At 37.5% G+C, this 21,763-nt stretch overlaps 1 non-coding gene across 1 annotated transcript; it reads right to left on the minus strand.

Annotated features, from left to right (window-relative positions):
- Positions 1–17,544: 17,544 nt before the first annotated feature.
- Positions 17,545–17,651, minus strand: LOC120254491. The gene has a single exon (XR_005534641.1). It is a non-coding gene; the product is annotated as a small nucleolar RNA R71 (small nucleolar RNA).
- Positions 17,652–21,763: the final 4,112 nt, after the last annotated feature.

The raw sequence follows: 21,763 nt of genomic DNA on the forward strand, positions 1-21,763 counted from the left end.
CTCCTCACAAAAATTTTTAAAAAAATTCGATGCTGAGCAGGGGAGAATGTTTAGTGAATCATAATATCAATGGCTTCACTTTCAAGTCCATAATCACCCACAAATCAAGCATACTCTAGCGTTAGATCTAGGTTTACAAATAATTAAATACAAATAAATACAAAACAAAAATACGGGATAAAAATTGGGATCAAAGCTCTTATGGTACTCATGAGTAAGGGAGAAGAGGTTTCGGGCTTTGATTTGCCGTAATCGGTCACGGGAGGAATTTTGAAACTAAAGAGATGCTCAACCGAAGAAGAAAGGAAGGTGAAAGTGCTATAGTACTAAACATTGTTATTGTAATACCTGCGAACACGTGGATAAGCAGTTGGAAAATATATTCGAGATATTACCACAGAGTTACGATAGATTTTTTTGTACAGAGTAATTTTGGTGAGAAACCCAAGTGAAAAGAACAAGGACTTAAATGTAAAAGTTTTTAAAAGATTTTGGGTTAAAAGAATAAATGAAAAGGATTGATATAAAATGTTTAAAACCAAGGACTGAAAAGGTAAGATGGAGGGATCTTTTTGAAATATTGTGTTATAATCAGGGACCATTGGATAATTTGAAAGGGACCTTTTTGAGAATACTATTTCATAACTCAAGGACTATTGGGCGGTTTTTCAGGGACTGTTTTTGTAAGAAGTTAAGTTTTGAGGGACTAAAAAGTGAATTTCGGTGAAGAGTTAATTGAGGAGAAAAATCTAGAGACTTGTGTTGTTCATCTTCTTCTCACCATTTCTGCTACGATGACCCTGAGAGTTATGAAGAAATGGGAGAAATTAGAGGTTTTTTAAGGAGAAAGATTTGGAGATCGTAGGGAGGGATTCACGGAGTGAGCTACTTGGTAAGGGTCTTCTTTGGTGTTGTTTTTGTTTAATGTTTGTGTATGTTTAGATGTATGTATTTTGGGTGATTTTGGAGGAAATAATGAATTTGTTTTGAGAAATTATGATGGAGTTGATGAGATGTTGTTGTGAAATTATTTTTGTGTTAAAAAGCCATCAGTAGTGATGAAATTGCTTGGATTGGTGGAGATGTTTTCACGGATTCTTTGATAGCATCAACGTAGCATCGAGATTAGGGTTTGGTTTAGTTAATTAAATTGATGATGATGATGATTAAGGTGTTAATGATGATGGTTGAGATTGAGCTCGGTTGGGTTTTAACCAAAATTGAAATTGGTTGAGTTGAATTGGTTTTTGTTGAGTTGGGTTTGATCAAATCGAGTTGAGATGGTTTGGGTTTGGTTGATTGATTTGGGTTAAGGATTTTTGGACTTTGAACCAAGTTGGTTCGATGGATTTTGTGTAAGAATTGAGTTGGTTCAGTGGTTCGGTAAAATTAAGTTTGGTTCAGGTCTGATTAAGATTGGTTCGATTGATTGCAGTGTTTAGCTCTAAACGGGAGTTTGTTTTAAATACAATTGAAAGCTCGATTGGATTATCTGAGGTCGGATTTTAACCGATTGAGTGGAGTGGACGATAGAGAGTCTATTATTATTTTTTGTATTTTTATTTTGAGTTTAAATGTAGTATTTATTTTTGTTATATTATTACGTTAGGGTGTTGTTCGGGAGCTTAGGAGAGGTTACGGGCCCTAGGGAAGGAACCCAAGGACACAGGATGAGTTGGTAGTGGCTATTATTTTTAAATAATTGATTAATTATTATTATTTTTGAAATAATTGTTTAATAGCTAGTATTTTTGGAAATAAATGTTTAAGTATTTCATTTTATCATGTTTGATTCCATATATAGTTAAATATACTCGTATATTTGTTTCGCCGTTGATGTTCAGTGATAACTCGTATTGATACATTCGCTTTGTATAATTATACGTATTTGTGAATAAGTAAAAATACATGTATATGTGATTTAATCGTTCAATTCTTGTATTTATTTTTTGATGGGTATATATGCTTTTGATTTGGAGTGATTTGCGAAACCATGTGAGCATATTAAAAGCATGCTACCGCATAGTTATATAGAATCTGGTTTCATTCCCGGTATAGGAACGGTATCGCGATCCTGGGCTTCACCGGTATTATCGTACATTATCGTCGCTTCGCATCGCTTTGCGCGAAAATAACGCTTTATTTCGCGTGATGAATACTCATTCCCGAAGCGATCCGCGTTACGATTTATCGGCATGCGTATTATGACATTTGTCGTATCTACCGACGTTTTGACGGGCGACGCCAAGGCGCCCGACCATCGCAGTAGTGGTCCCTCACGCCGCCCTGCGGCGCGTGGTGGACCGGGTATTGATTACTACGAGGGCTGCCATGCGGGTGGGTAGAGCCCCGATCGATATTCATCTGGCAAATGGGTCACCGACGCGAACCCGATGGCCAACGATGTGACACAGCGAGTTCCTTGACTGCTCGAACCCAGTCACGCGGCCACTAGCAAGGTTTAGGAGTTTTTCTGCATCGTATGTCAGCGGGTGAGTGCTCGGGTATCACAGATTAATTTGAGATTTATGTTATTTTTCGAATCGGATGACGTTGCGGCATCACTTAGAATTTACAAAGCCTCTGAAAAATCAAACCGACGCTGATCTACGTCGAATTTACGTTTCAAGAGTTCTTTAAAGATCAGTATTGCACGAATTCCCCAGATTTTGGAAAAGTGGAAAATTATTTCGAGCAACTGCGTATTTATATACTTTATATATCATCGTATTTAAATATTTGAAATTATTAGCACCACTACTGACCAACCTGAACGTGTACTAGTAGTCTGCAGTGAGCGAGCGACCCTATATTACCCGATCGAGTAGTAGCGCCAGTCGCATGAGTCCGATGGATCGCAGCCGGGGTCCCTCTTCTTTCTTCTTCTCATGATCGGCGGGCGATCTCAGTAGGCCATTGTACTTCGAAATTCGAGTATTCAGATTTATCGTATCCTGTGATTCGAACCCTCATTTTGGCGTGAAGTTGTAAATCGAGGATTCAGAGTCCGATTTTGTTTAAAAGCGTGTAGTGTCGGCTCTATTAAAAGAATTTTTAACCCGACTGCGCCACATTTACTCTCATGAAAGCGTGCGTGACATCTTTTGGTATCAAAGTGCAAATTGTGAGTCGAGATATCCCTGCTTGCAGCATCACGGGCATGGATCCGAGCCTAAGCTTAAGTCATCGCTCTGCATTTCGAGAGTTAGTAGTGATTAGGACATAAAGTTAAGGGCCCAATAGAGTATTTAGAGTCTCTAATCGAGTTAAAACCTAAGTCGAGCATATCGATCGAGAGAGACCCGATAGTAGGTTTTGATGATTTGAGACAAAGAAGCGAGTAGTGCATCGCGATCGTGATCATGTGTCGAGATATACGCTGGTTTGTATCCAAAATGATTTAACCTAAAGACGCCAAAGAAAGGGTGTTTCGCATGCCTTTATCGATCGATATATAGCGAATCGCAGTGCGATTATTTACTATCGAGCGATTTCAGTAGCAAGAGCAAACAAGGTCTTCGAACAAATAAGTTGAAATTCAATGATATCAGATGGATCAAATGCTAATAAATTTCGAGGACGTATAGTTAAAAGGATTGTAATACGAACCACGTGATAATCGTTGGAAAATATATTCGTGACTACACAAAGTAGCAGAAGATTTTTGTGTGTAGAGTAATTTTGGTGAGAAACCCATGAAAAGAACAAGGACTTAAATGTAAAGTTTTTAAAAAGATTTTGGGTTAAAAGAATAAATGAAAAGGATTGATATAAAATGTTTCTCGAAAACCACAGGACTCGAAAGCGTAGATGGAGGATCTTTTGAAATATTGTGTTATAATCCAGTGGACCATCGATAATTTGAAAGGACCTTTTCGAGAATACTATTTTCATAACTCGCGACTATTGGGCGGTTTTTCAGGGACTGTTTTGTAGAAGTTAAGTTTTGAGGGACTCAAAAAGTGAATTTCGGTCGAAGAGCTAATCGGAGAAAAATCTAGAGCTCGTGTTGTTCATCTTCTTCTCCACCATTTCTCATAAAGAACCCGAGAGTTACGTTAAAATGGGAGAAATTAGAGGTTAGGGGAGAAAGATTTTGGAGATCACGTGAGGAGTAGCTTTGTGAGTTAGCCACTGCTGTAAAGGGTCTTCTTTCGAGTGTTGTTTTTGTTTAACGTTTGCAGACGTTTAGATGTATGTATTTTTGAGTGATTTTGGATGAAATAATGAATTTGTTTTGAGGAAATTATGACGGAGTCGACGAGAGCGTTGTCAGAAATTATTTTTCGTGTAAAAACTCAGACGCGATGAAATCGCTTTGATCGCCGAGATGTTTCCTTTACCACTTTGTAGCATCACCGTAGCACCGAGATTAGGCTTTGGTTTAGTTAATTAAATCACGATGATGACGACAGGCGTTAACGATTTACGGTTAGATCGACTGGTCGTTTAACCAAATTGAAATCGTTGAGTTGAATTGCGTTTTCGTTGAGTCAAGGTTTTGATCAAATCAAGCTCGAGACTGCTTTGGGTATCGGCTCAATTGATTTGGGTCAAGGATTTCTGTGAACCGAAAGCTGGTTCAACGGATCTTTGTGTAGAATCGAGCTGGTCTGGCCTGGTTCAAGAAAATTAAGCTCGTTCAGCTGAATTAAGATCGTCGCATCGATTGACGAGAAGTTTAAATCTAAACCCGAGTTTGCTTAAATACAATCGAAAAGCCCGATTGGATTATGCAAGATCGATTTTAACCGATTGGAGTGAGCTGCTAACAGAGAGTCTATTATTATGTATTTTTATTTTGAGTTTAAACGTAGTATTTATTTTGTTATATTATTCTGCTAGGCTGTTGTTCGCGCTTGAGAGAGAGTTCTGGGCCTAGGGAAGGAACCCAAGGACACCAAAAGTGAGTTGCAGATGGCTATTATTTTAAATAATTGATTAATTATTATTATTTTGAAATAATTGTTTAAATTCGGCTAGATATTTTGAAATAAATGCTTTAAGATTTCATTTTTATCACGTTTCGATTCCATATATAGTTGAAATATACGTGATATTTGTTCGCCATCGATGTTCATGATAACCGTGATTGATACATTCGCTTTGTATAATTATCGATGATGTGAATAGTAAAAATACATGTATATGTGATTTAATCATTCAATTCTTGTATTTATTTTTCACTGGGTATATACGCTTGATTTCGAGTGATTTATGTAAAACCACGTGAGCATATTAAAGATGTTTTATCGGCATTGTTAATAGAATTGGTCTTTCATTCTCGGTATAGGAACGGTATCGCGATCCGCTCTACCGTGCATTACGCATTATGCTCGGTATGGCGTTGGCTTTGTGGAAAATAATGTTTATTTCGCGATGTGAATACTTGTCCCGAAAAAGGATCCTCGTAGTTACGATTTATACAGTATGGTACTATTGTCAGTATCTACTGACGGTTTTGACTGGGCGACGTGGCTGGGCACCGACTCATAGCAGAGTGGGTCCCCACCGCCCTTTCAGAGGTGGCGTGCTGGACCCGGTATATTACCACGAGGGCGCCGCCTTGTGGGAGTCGTAGAGCTCGACCGATATTCATCGTGGTAGTGGGTCACCGAGCGCGAACCGATGGGTCAACGTTAAGGACATGAGTTCCTGACGGCTCGAACTCTCACCCGCTGACCACTAAGAAAGGTTTAGAGAGTTTTCTAGACCACGTCATACCGTGAGTGTCGGGTATCATGTATTTTCAATTTGAGATTTATGTTATGAATCGGTGATGAGGGCGCTCTCACGTAAATTTGTGTTTTCCGAGAAAATCAAATCGATGTCGATCTACGTCGAATTTATGCTTTCAAGAGTTCTTTAAAGATCAGATCTTTGCTGTAATTCGTATTTTGAAAAGTTTGGAAAATTATTCGAGCGCTTGGTATTTATATACTTTATATATAATCGTATTTAAATATTTGAAATTAGTCTAGCCCACTACCGACTCAACCCGAACGTGTCAGTAGTCAGCAGGAGCGTGGACCCCTATATTACCCGATCGAGTATAGAGCCAGTCGTGGTCGAGTCCAGTGATCGCAGTCGTCCCTCTTCTTCTTTCTCGTTATTGGTGTGGCGATCTCAGTAGCTGCTTGCATCCCGCAAAATTTCGAGTATTCGGATTTATCAGTATTTCAGTATTCAACCCCAGACGGTGCGAAGTCAGTAAATCAGGATTCAGAGGTCCCGATTTTGTTTAAAGTGGTGTCGGCTTCAGCTAAAAGGGTAATTTTAACGCGATGTAGCGCACATTTACCTCAAGAGAAGGTGCGGTGTGACATCTTTTGCACGTAGATCGCAGTAGGCCGAGATATCCTGCTGTTGTAAACATCACGGTCATGATCCGAGCCCTAAGTTTAGAAGTCATGTCTAGACTTGGAGAGTTAGTAGTGATTGCAGCACAAAGTTAAGGGCCCAATAGAAGTATTTAGAGTCTCTAATCGGGTTTAAAACCTAAGTCGTATATCGGGATCGAGGGAGCGATAGTAGGTTTTGATATTTGAGACAAAGAGCTGAGATAGTGTCTTTCGTGATCGGGGATCATGTGTTGGAGATATATGTTGGTTTTATCCAAAATGATTTAACTTAAAGATGCCAAAGAAAGGGTGTTTGGCATGCTCTTTATTGACTGATATATAGTGAATTGCAGTGTGATTATTTACTATTGAGCGAGTTAGTAGCAAGAGAAACAAGGTCTTGGAACGAAATAAGTGAAATTCGATGATATCGGATGGATAAATGCTAATAAATTTCGAGACGAAATAAGGGAAGGATTAGTAATACCACACGACCTCGTGGATAATCATTGGAAAAATATATTCGAGAGTATTACTACGAGTCTGATGAAGATTTTTGTACAGAGTAATTTTGGTAGAAAACCCAAGTGAAAAGAACAAGGACTTAAATGTAAAAGTTTTTAAAAGATTTTTGGGTTAAAGAATAAATGAAAAAGGATTGATATAAAATGTTTCCTGAAAACCAAGGACTGAAAAGGTAAGATGGAGGATCTTTTTGAAATATTGTGTTATAATCAGGGGACCATTTGGATAATTTGAAAGGACCTTTTTGAGAATACTATTTTCATAACTCAAGGACTATTGGGCGGTTTTTCAGGGACTGTTTTGTAAGAAGTTAAGTTTTGAGGGACTAAAAAGTGAATTTCAGTCTGAAGAGTTAATTGAGAGAAAAATCTAGAGCTGATGTTGTTCATCTTCTTCCACCATGTCACAGAGAATCGAGAGAGATGAAGAAATGGGAGAAATTAGAGGGTTTTTAAGGAGAAAGATTTGGACGCGAGGGATTCTACGAGTGGCTACTTGCTTTGTAAGGGTCTTCTTTGGTGTTGTTTTTGTTTAATGTTTGTGTATGTTTAGATGTATGTATTTTGGGTGATTTTTGGAGGAAATAATGAATTTGTTTCTGAGAAATTATGATGGAGTTGATGAGAGTGCTGTCTGTAGAATATTTTTCGTTAAAAAAACCTCAGATCAGCGTGATGAAATCGCTTGGATCGGTGGAGATGTTTGACGGATTTCATTGTAGCATCACCGTGAAAGCAATCTAGACAGGTTTGGTTTAGTTAATTAAATTGATGATGATGATGATTAAGGTGTTAATGATGATGGTTAGATCGAACTCGGTTGGGTTTAACCAAATTGAAATTGGTCGAAAGTTGAATTGGTTTTATTGAGTCGGGTTTGATCAAATCAAGTCGAGATGGTCGGTTTGGTTCAATTGATTTGGGTTAAGGATTTTGACTGAACCAAGTTGGTTCAATGGATTTTGTGTAAGAATCTGAGTTGGTTCAAGGTCGGTTCAAGAAAATTAAGTTTTGGTTCAGATGTCAATTAAGATTGGTTCGGATTGATTCACGATGTTTAGACCTAAAACCGAGTTTGTTTAAATACAATCGAAAAGCTTTCGATTACTGCAAGGTCGGATTTTAACCGATTGGAGTGAGTGGGCCACAGAGAGTCTATTATTATTTTTGTATTTTATTTTTGAGTTTAAATGTAGTATTTATTTTTGTTATATTATTCATGTTGTGTTGCTCGAGGCTTAGGAGAGAGTTCCGGCCTAGGAAGGAACCCAAGGACACTGGAGTGAGTTGGTAGTGGCTATTATTTTAAATAATTGATTAATTATTATTATTTTGAAATAATTGTTTAATGGCTAGTATTTTTGGAAATAAATGTTTAAGTATTTCATTTTATCATGTTTGATTCCATATATAGATTTGAAATATAATGTATATTTGTTCGCTATCGATGTTCATGATAACCCAGTATTGATACATTCGTTTTGTATAATTATACGTATTTGTGAATAGTAAAAATACATGTATATGTGATTTAATCATTCAATTCTCAGTATTTATTTTTGATGGGTATATATGCTTTGATTTGGGAGTGATTTGCGAAACCATGTGAGCATATTAAAGATGTTTTATCGGCGATTGTTAATAGAATTGGTTTTCATTCCGGTATAGGAAATCGGTATCGCGGATCCAGGCTTTACTCGGTATTATGCATTATTATACGTCAGCATCGCTTTGTGGAAAATAATGTTTATTTCCGTGATGTGAATACTTGTCCCGAAAAGGATCCTGTAGTGAGGATTTATACTGTAGATCGGGTATTATTGCCGTATCTACTTGATGGTTTTGATGGCGACGGGCTAGGCCCGACTATCGCAGTAGTGGGTCCCCGCACGCCGGCCTTTAGAGGTGGCGTGGTGGACCAGGTATTGGACATTACGAGGGCCGCTCAGTGGGAGTGTAGAGCCCCGATCGGATATTCATCGGGTAGTCGGGTCACCGATCGCCGAACCGATGGGTCAACGCGTTTAAGGACATGAGTTCCTCGACGGCTCGAACTCTAGCCGTGGGCCACGCAGAAAGGTTTAGAGAGTTTTCAGACCATGTTATCTGGGTGAGTGTTGGGTATCATTTGTATTTTGAATTTGAGATTTACGTTATTTTTGAATCGTGACGAGGCGAGGCCTCTCACGAAATTTGTGTTCTCGAGAAAATCAAATTGATGTCGATCTATGTCGAATTTATGTTTCAAGAGTTCTTTAAAGATTGTATTTTGCTAGAATTACGGTATTTTTGGAAAAGTTGGGAAAAATTATTTCGAGCGATTGGTATTTATATACTTTATATATAATCGATTTAAATATTTGAAATTATTAGCCACCACCGACCAACCGAATGCTGTCAGACTGGCAGGAGCAGGACCCTATATTACCTGATTGAGTATAGCTAATCGGGTCGAGTCCAGGATTGCAGCTGGGTCCTCTTTCTTTTCTTTCTTGTTATTGGTGGTGATCTCATGAGCAGTTGCACCCGCAAATTTGAGTATTTGTATTTATTGTATTTCCGTATCTGAACCTCAGTATTTGGTGTGAAGTTGTAAATCAGTGATTTCGTAGGTCCGATTTTGTTTAAAGCGAGGGTGTCGGGCTTTCGCAGTTAAAAGGAATTTTTAAGCGATGGGTGCCACATTTACCTCAAGAGAAGGGGTGGTGTAGCATGCTTATAACTCACAAATGATCATGTTGGTTATAACATTTGCAACCTCTTGTGCGGGGGTATGACCTCTTAATAACAACACAACTCCTACAAATACAAAAACAACCCCTCTTTGTGGTCAAGAATGAAGTAATGTCTTCTAAAGATGACAAATATGCATACAATCATACAAAACACTGAATTTCGCATGAAAACCTTTCAAATCGACGGAAACCACGGAACTCCTTAGAGCCACTTAAAATGTTTTCACTATGTCAATTAATGGGGTTTACAATGATTTCTCTTTAGCTAACTAGAGGTATACAACACAATGACATGAGTATTTAAAGGAGAGACATACATTCATCGTCATCATTAATGATGGACAACTATGACTTCAAGAAGGGTTTAAATGAAATCAAACCCGATGGATTAGGTGGCTTACTAGCAAGGGTGCTCTAACTAAAGTGTGGGCGAAATTCGGCACCGTTTGCAATCCGATCTTCTTGCCAAGCCTTGCTAATCCCTTTTTCCTTCCTCTTCTGCTTGGTTTCTTGTTACTCTCTCATAGCTTCACTCTCTATTGTCTCATCCTCTCTCTCTCAATGAATGAGAGTTTTACAAACATGACCTTCTCATGTGAAAACACAACCTTACCTTTGCTCCTTTTCCATCAATTGACATAGTGTTTTTAACTATTGTGCTAAAGCCCAACTTATTTTTTTCAGCCCATAAAATGGGGTTGAAACCAACATAAATTAATCAAGGATTTAGGAGTTTATTGTTGTAGGACCCGATTTGTTATACAACAAGTTCAAAAAATAAAAATAAAAATAAAAATAAAAATAAATAAAATTGATGAGAAAACCAAACTAGTTGACAGGGTTTGACTATCTTCTTCCTAACATGTTATTAATGAACTACCTTCTTCAAAATTAGCCAAATTCGATGTGTATAATAAGCATCCTTAATTTGATGATCACATCTCATTTGAGCAAATATTGATCTGTTCAAAACATACTTGTGTAAAATAACGTGATATGCACCTTTATTAATTTTCAAAATTGATCGCTTGATTTCTTCGAGTGAGTAGTTATTCCAATTTCATGCTTCCCATTCATGGCATTCAAAGAGGCACTTTCACATCCACCTTGTTGGAATTTACCCAATATTGACTCATTTACAAAATGAATCCAACTTTGATTAGAGTCAAAGTTATATATTGTGTCCCTTATGATTGTTTATTTGCAATGAATTCATTGAATGGGGATTAGTTAGTAGCGACAATATTGATTTAGGTAACAATAATATTTGTCTATTTCTTCATATGATATTAAAAGAACTCATATTTTGGTTCTATCTCGGTGATTTCTCAACATCCTCTATTAAGATCTTTGCATGGGATTTTAACTTTGTTTTTGGATGGTCATAAATCAGAATTAGAACTAGTAAATCCCAATAGCTAAAGAAGCATAATACTTAATGAGAAGAAATAACTAAAATAGTTGGGTGCCACCCTGTATCACAAGAGGTGATTTAGAACTTTCAACTAGTGCGCATTGAATTAGAAGATGAGTGTGCAAGAAATTGTTGTGTGATTGTTCTTAGGTTTTTTTTCCTTTCCATTTTTGTAATTCTTATAAACACAGGCTAGAAAATCAGTATCTATGGATGTCCTCATATTGTTATGCTAGAAAAACAGGGGACTGATACACTCTTCTAGAAAGAAGGATGACTCAATGGAAGGGCCCCTATGTTTCTGTGGCCGGATGTGTTCAGAGAGAATCAGCTTCAGAATGGCAAAGTGAGGGAATTGGCATTTATGTTAGATGAAGTTCTTTTCATTGAAAATCCAGACACTTTTCATTTTCGTGATCGGGTTTTCACATAGTTTGGAGGTTGTCAGGGACAAGATGAGGTGGACTTTCACGATAAATAGGTCATTTACGGTGAAGTCTTTTTATAATTTTTTAAATGACAAGGGCATGCATTGTCCGATTTCTAGGTGGTTCTGGTGAAGCAATTGCCCACGAAAAGTTAATATCTTCAATTGGTTGGCGTGGAAGAATAAGATCCTTTCCCTAGAAAATCTTGAGAAGTGAAGATATATAGGCTTCCGACAGCTACTTGTGTGATGTGTTATTCTGGGATTAAATCTGTCGATCATCTTTTTTTCATTGTCAGTTTGCTAAATTTGTCATGAAGTACTTTGTTAGATTATTTCAGTTACCTGAAGTCCTCCAGTCTTTGTCACATTTGGGGAGAGTGGAGTTCTCTGCTAAGGCCGACGGCTGGCGATTAGGGAAATGGGGACTTTGATTGTGAAAGCTCTTGTTTGGCATATTTGTCTTGCTCAAAATAATCTCATCTTTAATGATAGTTTTTTGCATGCTCTTGCTATTATCTTGAAAATCGATCTTATGATACTATCTTGGTTTTCAGCGGCTGTAGAAGGTTTTAGAGTGAAGTTTGATGATTCCATCTCTACCATTAGACGTAGTATGGAGTTCTTTGGCCAGCATTCGGAGGAGATTAATAGTGATACGAGGGCCGAGGAGGCGCAAGACCAGTTCATGGGCTAGAGTTTGCTTTCCTTGGTGGGATTCAAGGAAGCCCGTTTTTCCTCATCGGTTGTTTTTTTCTTGTGTTGTTGTTTGCGGGGTTTTCGGATGTTGTACCACACGTAGTGGTCGGGTGTTTTGTTTTGTCTTCTCCACACGTGCTTGTGGAGGGTTGTTGTGTTCTTGCTTGTTTTTTTAATTGAAGTAGTTTATCCACCTTTTCAAAGAAAAAAGAAAAACAAGGGTCTTCCTCGAACAAACCAAATTTGATAGTCAACGAAGGTAACTGCAATACATTTCCCTGAGTTACAGAAGTGGATATTAAATGGACTAGATTCAAAGGGCCAGCCATATGAAAATTAAAAAAAAAAAAATTCTAGGTAGCCCAAAATTATGATATAATTCGTATAATATGCCATAGTTTAATATTTTATGAGAATTATGCCATACGGGTTGTTTGAGCACTTAATTTAGACTATAAAATTATGTCATAATATAGGTGTTATATATAAGAAAATATTTCAGTTAGAGTGGAATATTTTCTCATTATAAAGTGCGTGGTGGTCCGACAACCATCCAGCCGGCCTTTGGCGACATGCCGGCAATCCACCTGTGGCCAGCCGGCTTCCGGCGACCAGTCCACCAGAAATTCGATCGGCCTTCGCCGGCCAGTTTAATAATTTATGTAATAATTTTTTATTTTGTTAACCATTCTGTAAGAATAAAATATGTCATAGTTTCTGTAATAATCAGTTGCACTTCTTACATAATAAAATTATGCCATATTTTTTTATTTTGCAACTAAACAAGGCCTAACACACACTTGTGCCATATGATATCTCAATAGATTGATGTAATTTTTATTTTATGTCATGGATATTTGTTTATTGATAGTAGTTTTCCAAAATAAAATCTTGTTATTTAGTATTTTGGACTAACAATTCCTTTAAAAGTATTGTTCAATGATAATCAATCCTGATTACTCAATGAGAAGATCTTATCAAAATTTAATTACTTTTTCGACATTTATCAAATAAAAGGCTCTTGTTAAAATAAATGCACTTGTAAAAGATATATGGAAAAAGAAAAGAAAAGAAAAAGTCTCAATATTCTAGAAAATTTTAGATTAGTTTTCGATGAAAAATTTATAGAAAAATCTAGAGATACTTTGTGAGAAAATCAAACAATTCTAAAAACAAGACTACTATAATTTTTTTTTAAACTGAAAATTTTGGATACAAATTATAGAATAAAGAATTCTTTTTCGTTTCTTCTCCAATTTCTAACTGTTCACCTTCTATTCTTCTCTTCTCTTAAAAATTTTCTATATGTTTTTTTTTATAAAAAATGGATAAGTTACATTCAATAATAAAGTTACAACTTACAACAAGTTTGAAGAATACATCAAAGAAGTGACAGAGGGGGAGTATATTAAAAATAGATTCCATAAGCAGTGGAAATATAGCAAGGATAGAACAAAAAACAACACTAGCTCCATGGGGGAATAGAGATGGTCCCCCAGGATTGGTAGATCTTCAAGTATTCAGTGCTTGTGTTGGTGGTCACTTCATGACTGCCACTTCTTACCTCTACACCAGGCCTAGGAACTCTAAACTATGTCTAACTGTAGCGATATTATTCTTCAATTATGTCCTTTTGGTCTTTGGAGTTGCAGTCAATGATAAAGAGGAGCATATAATCAATTTTCAAAATAATCAAATTAAGTTGAAGTTTCTTAATATTATAAATAAGGGCATTTCGTTCAAGCTAGATATTCTAAGTAATAGCAAGTACCAGGAGATCCTCTGTCCCTAAAGGAGGAAGTGAGAGAAAACTTTCAGAAAATCCACAAGTCTCCCAGTGACCATGGGAGATGAACTAATCCAAATAATTAACCAAAGTAATTCCAAATCTATCTAGCAAAGAGACATTGTAGCATTAAGTTATATGGTGCTTTGATCGCTAAGTGGCAAAGCACACATGTTAGGGTCGGATGGTTATTGTACCTTCTCTTAACTAGGTTTTTCAGAGTAAGACTTCGATTACCCCAAACTAGCCTCTTGAACAAATTAATTTTATGTGGACATGCATCTTTCTAGATAGTTTGCATCACTTGACATTGTGAATTTCCATAATTCAGAAACCCATATAAAGATTTGAATATGAAACTACTTCAGAAATCCATGCAAGGTCATTCCTCTAAGAGCTCTCCCTTGAGTGTTCCTTTGGATCATTCTCTTCATCTCTTCCCCCTTGCCATGACAAGTGGGGAATGGCACACAAATCCCCCAATTCCTCAACCACCTAGGAAGTCCTAGGCTTAGGTTGCTTCATCCTCCAACACACACATCTCAGATAACTCCCCTCTTCATACCATCAATATCCTAAACAAACTAAAAGAATCTACCACCATCTTTGTCCGGCTTGACGAGGATGCTGTCACTAGAGCTAGCATGCGATTTCAGTTCGCCTTGTATGGGAAACTCTTCCAAAAGCCTTCTCCATTCGACTAAGTTAAAGCTATACTGATCACCAAGTGGGCAGATATCAGAGAAGTTTTCATCTCAGACCTTCCCAACGGGTTCCTCCTTATTCATTGTATTTCACAATCAGTAATGGATAGCCTTTTACTTGAGGGTGCTTGGTCTATCAATGAAATCATTCTCAAGTTATCTCCTTGGAAACCATTCTTCGAACCTGCCTTTGACAAGTTAACCACCATAGCCATTTGGATTCAACTACATAATCTACTAGTGGAGTTTTGGGATGGGGGAACTCTTGAAACCATCATGAATCAATTGGGAACCCCCCCCCCCAAAGGTTGATGAGCTCACTGCTTCGTTGGCTAGGTCCAAATATATGTGAGTGTAAGTCGAGATAGACCTGTCTAAGCCTTTATGCAAATAATTTTGGATTGGGGACGATCACCACCGGGTTATCATAGTCGTTATGTATGAAAGGCTTCTGATTTTTTGTTACAACTGTTGACTAATTTGGTATGGAAGCAACTACTGCACCTGAAAGGCGATGACTATAATTGGTGGAACCTCTCCACCTTCTCATGAGGCATGAGAGCAAGCGGTAGATTCTCGCCAAGATCCACAAGTTGGTAATAATGGTATGGAGGGTGTTGTTTCTTGCCCGAATCCCGTTCCTCCGAAAGTCCAGTGGATTTGCCTTTGTCACCTACTGATACAGACTATGGACCTTGGTTGTTGGTCTCACGGCGGCGAGGCCGTGCTCGTGTTCATGGAGGAGGCATACGTACCAATCACGTGATCTAGAGCACAATAGCCGCAGTGAGTTCCGAGGTCACTATCTCCCCGGGGGCCACAATTTATGGGGCACGTGGAGGATTGTGAAGCAACAGTCGTGGATGGTTCCTTCCTTTCCACACAACACGTAGTATGAGTTCCAATGATGATTTGATGGCTAGCTGGGATAGCCCTGAGCATCCTTATCTGACTGTTGATCAAGACCCCCGGACTTTTCATCTGGGGCAGGATGCCTCTAAGGGAGATGTTGTTGTTCCACAATAGACGCAACCAACCAACCCATCCAATCAATTAATACCTTTTTCACGGATCTCCAAAAAGGAAAGGCTTGATGAGTATAATTTGCATTCAATATATAGACCTTCTTTAACTCATAATAAATTAAATTTGAATTATTTTGAACCAATTTTACTCCTAATCTTATTATTATTGCATTGTAGGAAAGAAAGAGAATGATTTGAAGGAAGAACATGTAAAAAGCACAAAATTGGAGAAAGAAGAGCAAAGTTTCAACAAAGAGGGAACAAGCAAAACAGAAAATCTAGCGCCTAGGCGCTAGCATGCAGCGCTTAGGCGCTACAACATCAAGAGTGCAAAATAGAGTATAGCGCCTAGGCACAGCCTTTTTGGCACCTAGGCGCTACCCCGATTTTTATGTTATAAAAGGAGCTAGGGTTGAGACAAAAAAGGAGGAATTTCGAAGAGATCAAGAGACCGGGAGCGAAGATTCGGCGCGGATTCATTGCTGTAGTTTTAGTTTTTTTAGTTTTTTTCTTTGTTTATTTGATTATGAACCTTATTCATATGTTAAACTTTGCAATTATTAAGTTCTAAATACTTTTTCTAGGGATACGATGTAGCCAGACTATGAAAACCTAGATTCATCTTTATTTAATTTAATTGATGCTTGTTTCAAGACTATGTTGGATATTTTTAATCTATGCTTTAATGCTTGTGATTTCTTGATCACCAATTGCATGATTATTAATTTGATTTGAGACCCGAGAGGTGATAATTGAATTAGGTCTTGGTTGAAATATCGTACAATCATCATAAGATAGAGATATTTATGAGGTTGTATGCATCATTATAAATTTCTAGAGCTTAATGTGTTCCATAGGTTCACAGTTATCTCAGAGATGATGTTAACTTATCTAGTGGAATATGCTATTGATGCTTGAGAAAGATTAATATGTAATTTAGCGAAATTTGATGACAACATAAGAAACAAACATTGATTGATTGAACTAGATGATCTAGGTGGAATTAGTTTAGGTGAACTCGGAAACTCTAGAATCTCTTGACATTAATTTCTCCTTATCTAACTCTCTCTCTCTCTCTCTCTCTCTCTCTCTCTCTCTCTCTCTCTCTCTAGTCCTTGAATTAGATTTTCTAAACTAAATCTTTTCAACCTCATTAGTAAAGTAGAATTAGGGTTACTGATTTTGGTAATTAATAAACTCAATCCTCGTGGGACGATACTCTCTTATCATTATATTACTTGTTTGCGATAGCGTACACTTGCGTTATATAAATCACAACCAACAAGTTTTTGGCGTCGTTGCTGAGGATTGTGTACTTTATTAATATAAAAAAAACTCTGGTTTTACTTCATAATTCATTATTCTTGATTTTTTTTTTCTTCTTTTAATCAAAATTGTTAAAATTGAATGCGAAAATTTGGTACTGAAAGTCTCATACCTTTTGACTCTGAAATAGAATGTACGTGTCGCAGGAACAGGAAGGATACAAGACTTACAAATAATCAATCACTAGAAGCCATGGATAATCCTGAGGAAGCAAGAGCTAGGGACAATGCACCAGCGAATGAGCAAGTATTTAATAATCCAATGGTTGTCAAGCAACAAACTTTGAGCTGAAGCCGGTGACTCTTCAAATGATTCAAGCAATTCAATTCAATGGGCTACCTAATGAAGACCCCAATCTTCATATCGCGAACTTTCTTGAAGTTTGTGATACATTTAAGTATAATGGAGTGGACGATGAAGCAGTTTGTCTACGTCTATTTCCTTTCTCTCTTAGAGACAAAGCAAGAAATTGGTTGAATTCATTGCCACAGGATTCCATTGTTACATGGGATGATCTTGTTCAGAAATTCCTTGCCAAATTTTTTCCACCAGCCAAAACAGCAAAGATGCGGATTGAAATCAATAATTTTGCTCAATATGAAGGTGAAACTTTATATGAGGCATGGGAAAGATACAAGGAATTATTAAGGAAATATCCTCATCATGGGTTGCATAAGTGGATGCAAAATCCAAAAACTTTTTACCAAGGTTCGAACAACACCACTAGAACACTAGTGGATGCATCCGCAGTGGAGCCTTAATGAAAAACTATTGATGAGGCATATGAATTGCTAGAAGATATGGCTGCTAACAACTATCAATGGCCTAATGAGCGAAAACATACCAAGGAAGATGGTCGAGTATATGAGATAGATGCCATTACCAACCTTTCGACCCTCAAATAGCGCTCTCTCTCAAAGCGATTCATGTAACAATAATTTTAGCAAAGAAATGTAGTAAAGACTACCACTCGCTTATGAAAATGTGTAGTGGGGCTCATCAATTTGAGAAATTAATGGGCTTGTTTGCTTTAGATCAAAGATGGAGACAAAAACACTAGGTTCTTTCATTCTAGTATTAATGGGCTTGTTTGTATTCGTTCGCATTTTGATTTAATTTCTCAAATTGCAGATCCCGATGACAATGTTCATAGTGAGCGATCGATATTAGTCGAGCTTTTCTTAATTTCTACTCCGAGCCTTTGGACGGCCCCATCAGATGATTTAGAAGTTAATATCCTTAATGCATTGCCTAGCGATCTTTCTTAGATTATTGATCTTGATGGTCTGGTCAGCAACTTATCCGTGAGGTCACTCATGGAGAAATTTATCGCAATGTCCTCGACCTTCCCTACGTGTAAGTCCCCCGGACTTAATGGTTTTAATGTAGAGTTTTATTGCTCTTTTTCTCATGTTATTGGAGATCAGCTTGTGTCTATTATTAGCCACTTCTTTGAAAAATTTGTCATGTCTTCCTCTTTAGGAAGAACTTTTTATTTCGCCTCATCCCCCAAAAGGAAAGGCCTAAGCTAGTTTTTGGTTACCGTCCTATTTCTCTTTGAAATGTTTGTTTTAAAATTATTTCTAAAATTCTTGCCAACCATTTGAAGCTGGTTCTCCCCTGCATTATTGGTCATATATAGGTTAGTTTTATTTTTGGTCGGTCTTCGTTTGATAATAATATTGCTGCCCAAGAGGTAATGCATTCACTAGAGCAAGATATCAATGGCCCTTCTAGGATGTTAATAAAGATCATTATTAAAAAGGCGTATGATACTCTTAATTGGAGTGCAATTCTTGTTGTCTTGTCCAAAATGAACTTCCCTAACACTTGAGTGTCTTGGATTTCCACTTGCCTTAAGTCTAGTTCTTTCTCTCTTCTTATTAATGGGGTTCCCACTCCCTGGTTTCCATCCTCCAGAGGGGTTTGGCAGGGGATCCCATCTCCTCGTATTTTTTTATCTTAGTTTCTCAGATTCTAACTTCCATGTTAAACTTTGGCATCCACAATGCCATGATTCCTAGCTTCTATTCCAACTTGTGTCACAATTTTAATCATCCGATGTATGCAGATGACCCTAATCTTTGATCACTCGTGCTTCAAGGTTGGCGAATAGGAATCTCAAGTTATGCCTTTCCATTTTCTTCAAGGTTAACCGGTCAACTCCCTAATTTAGCCAAGTCTCAAATTTACTTTCCTTCGCGGTTTAACAAAAAAGTCTCCAAAAGTATATGTTCCATCCCCGAACCTCAACCCCGCCTCCTTTCCTTTTCATCTATTTGGGTATCCTCATTTCTCCTAAAAAGGATTGATGTTGCTTTCTTTTTAGGACCATGATCGATAAAAATCAAGAGAAACCTATAACCGATTGAATAGCTTAATGCTTTCTCCTGCATCTAAAACTGTTTTGATTAACTCTACTTTGCTCTCTATCCCAACTTATAACCTGTCTGTCTATCCCATTCCCGATACCATTCTCTCTAAGATAACCAAAATTGTGAGTAGGTGGAAAAAGGCTGCAATGGAAAGGGCATCCATAATGTTGCTTGGAGTTGTTTCACTCATAAAAAAACTGAGGGGGCCTTGGTATTAGAAACCTTACTCTAGCGAATCAGTCTCTCATGGCTAAAAAAATGTGTTTTAAATATTTGAAAAACGATGATGCTTACTAGGTTGATATTCTTATTGCTAAATATGGCAAAACGAATTTCAGGTAAGATCCTGTGCCTTCAAAATGTTCTTGGTTTTTCCATGGTCTCTATCATTCTGCTACTCAATTACAAACTGTTTTGCTGGATTAACTTGGTTAACCAAACTCATACATCCTTTCTTTTTGAAATACTAATTGCTTTTAAAAGCCTGCTTTCCTTAATATGAGCATGGATTTTGAGCAGGCTAGCATTTCAAATTTGATTTATAACGATAGTTGGGATCTCGACAGTTTAAGAAATGTTTTCGGGGAGAATTCTTGTTGTACTCCTTCCAATCTTGGCACATCGCTCTTAATTCTAATAATCACTGGGTTTGGCAACCAAAGTCTTATAGTAAGAAAATTTCTACAGTGATATATCATCATTTGAATCAAAACAGTTCCCAAATGGATCATTGGGCTGGCTGGAAAATTCTGTGGAAAATTCATGTTGCCTTGGGCGTTAAACATTTTCTTTGGCTCCTGTTTAGAGGAAGATTGCCCACCTCCGAGTATCTTCAAAAAATTTAGCTTGGACCCAGCATCTCTTGAATCCTTTGCGGCATTGGTATTGAGACGATAGAGTATTTATTTTACCAGTATCTTAGGACACAAATGATTAGGAATCAAACTGGCTCCAAAATTGGCTTAAACATTTCCTTTCCTGATGGGTTTAGCTCTGGAGATTGGCTTATTGATTATAACTATCCGAAGCATATTATTTCTATTATTGCTGCAGGTGCCTTGTTTATATGGAAAATAGGATGTGATGCAATCTTCAGAAATATTTCTCCTAACTATTCTGCTATTGTGAGCAGAACATTGGCACATGCAATTGAGTATTCTCAGGACAATTGGAATCTCATTGGCAAGAAGTTAATCCTTTCTAATTTCTCCAGTGCAGATGGACATTTTCTATTCACCTATGCTAACTGGAGCCATAATAGCTTGGTAAGCTCAACTGAGTTTTTCATTTCTGATTCTCATTATGTTATTTCACTTGCAGGATGTCTTGCATTCCCCACGGGCGATACCACAAATGCTAACATTACTTCAATTGATATAACTCTTCAAGCAGCGATGGACTTCCATATTGGCATTCAACATATCTTCACTGTCAACTCTGCTTCCATGGAAATCCTTATGAGTTATGAGTCTCCCTTCACGTGGCGTTTCAACTAGCAAACTTCTAATGTCAGATTCCTCTTGGACGTGGCTAACAATCCTTCTATTCATATTATTCCTAATGCTTGGATGACCCTGAAATCATGTTAGCTGCTCATGGAGTTAGCCGGCAATCTCTAAATCTTTTTCTCCATGGTCGTGATTTGCCTCGATGGATAATGAAGAGCGTTTTTGAATTTGGATTTGTTTTTTAATTTTCTTCTTTTATTGTTTGTTCCTTCTAGCTTTTGCTGGTTGCTTTTTGTTTGGTTTCCCTTGTTTGTAGTCTCAGTTTCTTTTTTTGTTTTTTTAATAAAATAGCTTGTCCTGGGTTCTTTCTAAAAAAATAAAAAAACTACTTTTTGAATGTTAAGCATAGGCCGTTTGAGATCACGGCTCACAAGATCTTGATTGCAAGCATTAGTGAGGATTTTAGAAAGAGTGGGATCGGCAATTAACAGAGCAATTTGCACGTATTGAACAAATGCCTCTCACTGTGCCTTGACTTTGTTGGGAATTCCTTAAGAGCTCCGGCTAGATTCTTCAACCTTCTACATTGAAATCCTAATTCCATTTTTCCCTTATAAATATATTTTTCTTCAATATTATTTCAATCCAATTCCTAGAAGCGAGTCTTACACTACACGTTTTAACGTTTTTCACTTCCATAGAAAGACAAGATGCAGTCTGTCAAGTCTGGTATTCATTTCTCTCGCTTATAGCTGTGTCCGTGCACCATTATGCTAGGCAACGATAACTCCAAAAGATGTCTCCAAAAGATATTTTGTAACCTGCTCCTCGTTGCATCCCTAGACCGGCACCAGGCAGGATTTGAGTGCGCTAGAGAGAAGTGGCTACATTTACCGAGATCAGTCAATCAATCCGCCAGCAAAAGGACATGGCAGGGAAAAGAAGGAGAAGATAAGATA

The sequence above is a fragment of the Dioscorea cayenensis genome, unplaced genomic scaffold (assembly GCF_009730915.1).
Source record: "Dioscorea cayenensis subsp. rotundata cultivar TDr96_F1 unplaced genomic scaffold, TDr96_F1_v2_PseudoChromosome.rev07_lg8_w22 25.fasta BLBR01000477.1, whole genome shotgun sequence".
In the NCBI taxonomy this organism is placed as follows: domain Eukaryota; kingdom Viridiplantae; phylum Streptophyta; class Magnoliopsida; order Dioscoreales; family Dioscoreaceae; genus Dioscorea; species Dioscorea cayenensis.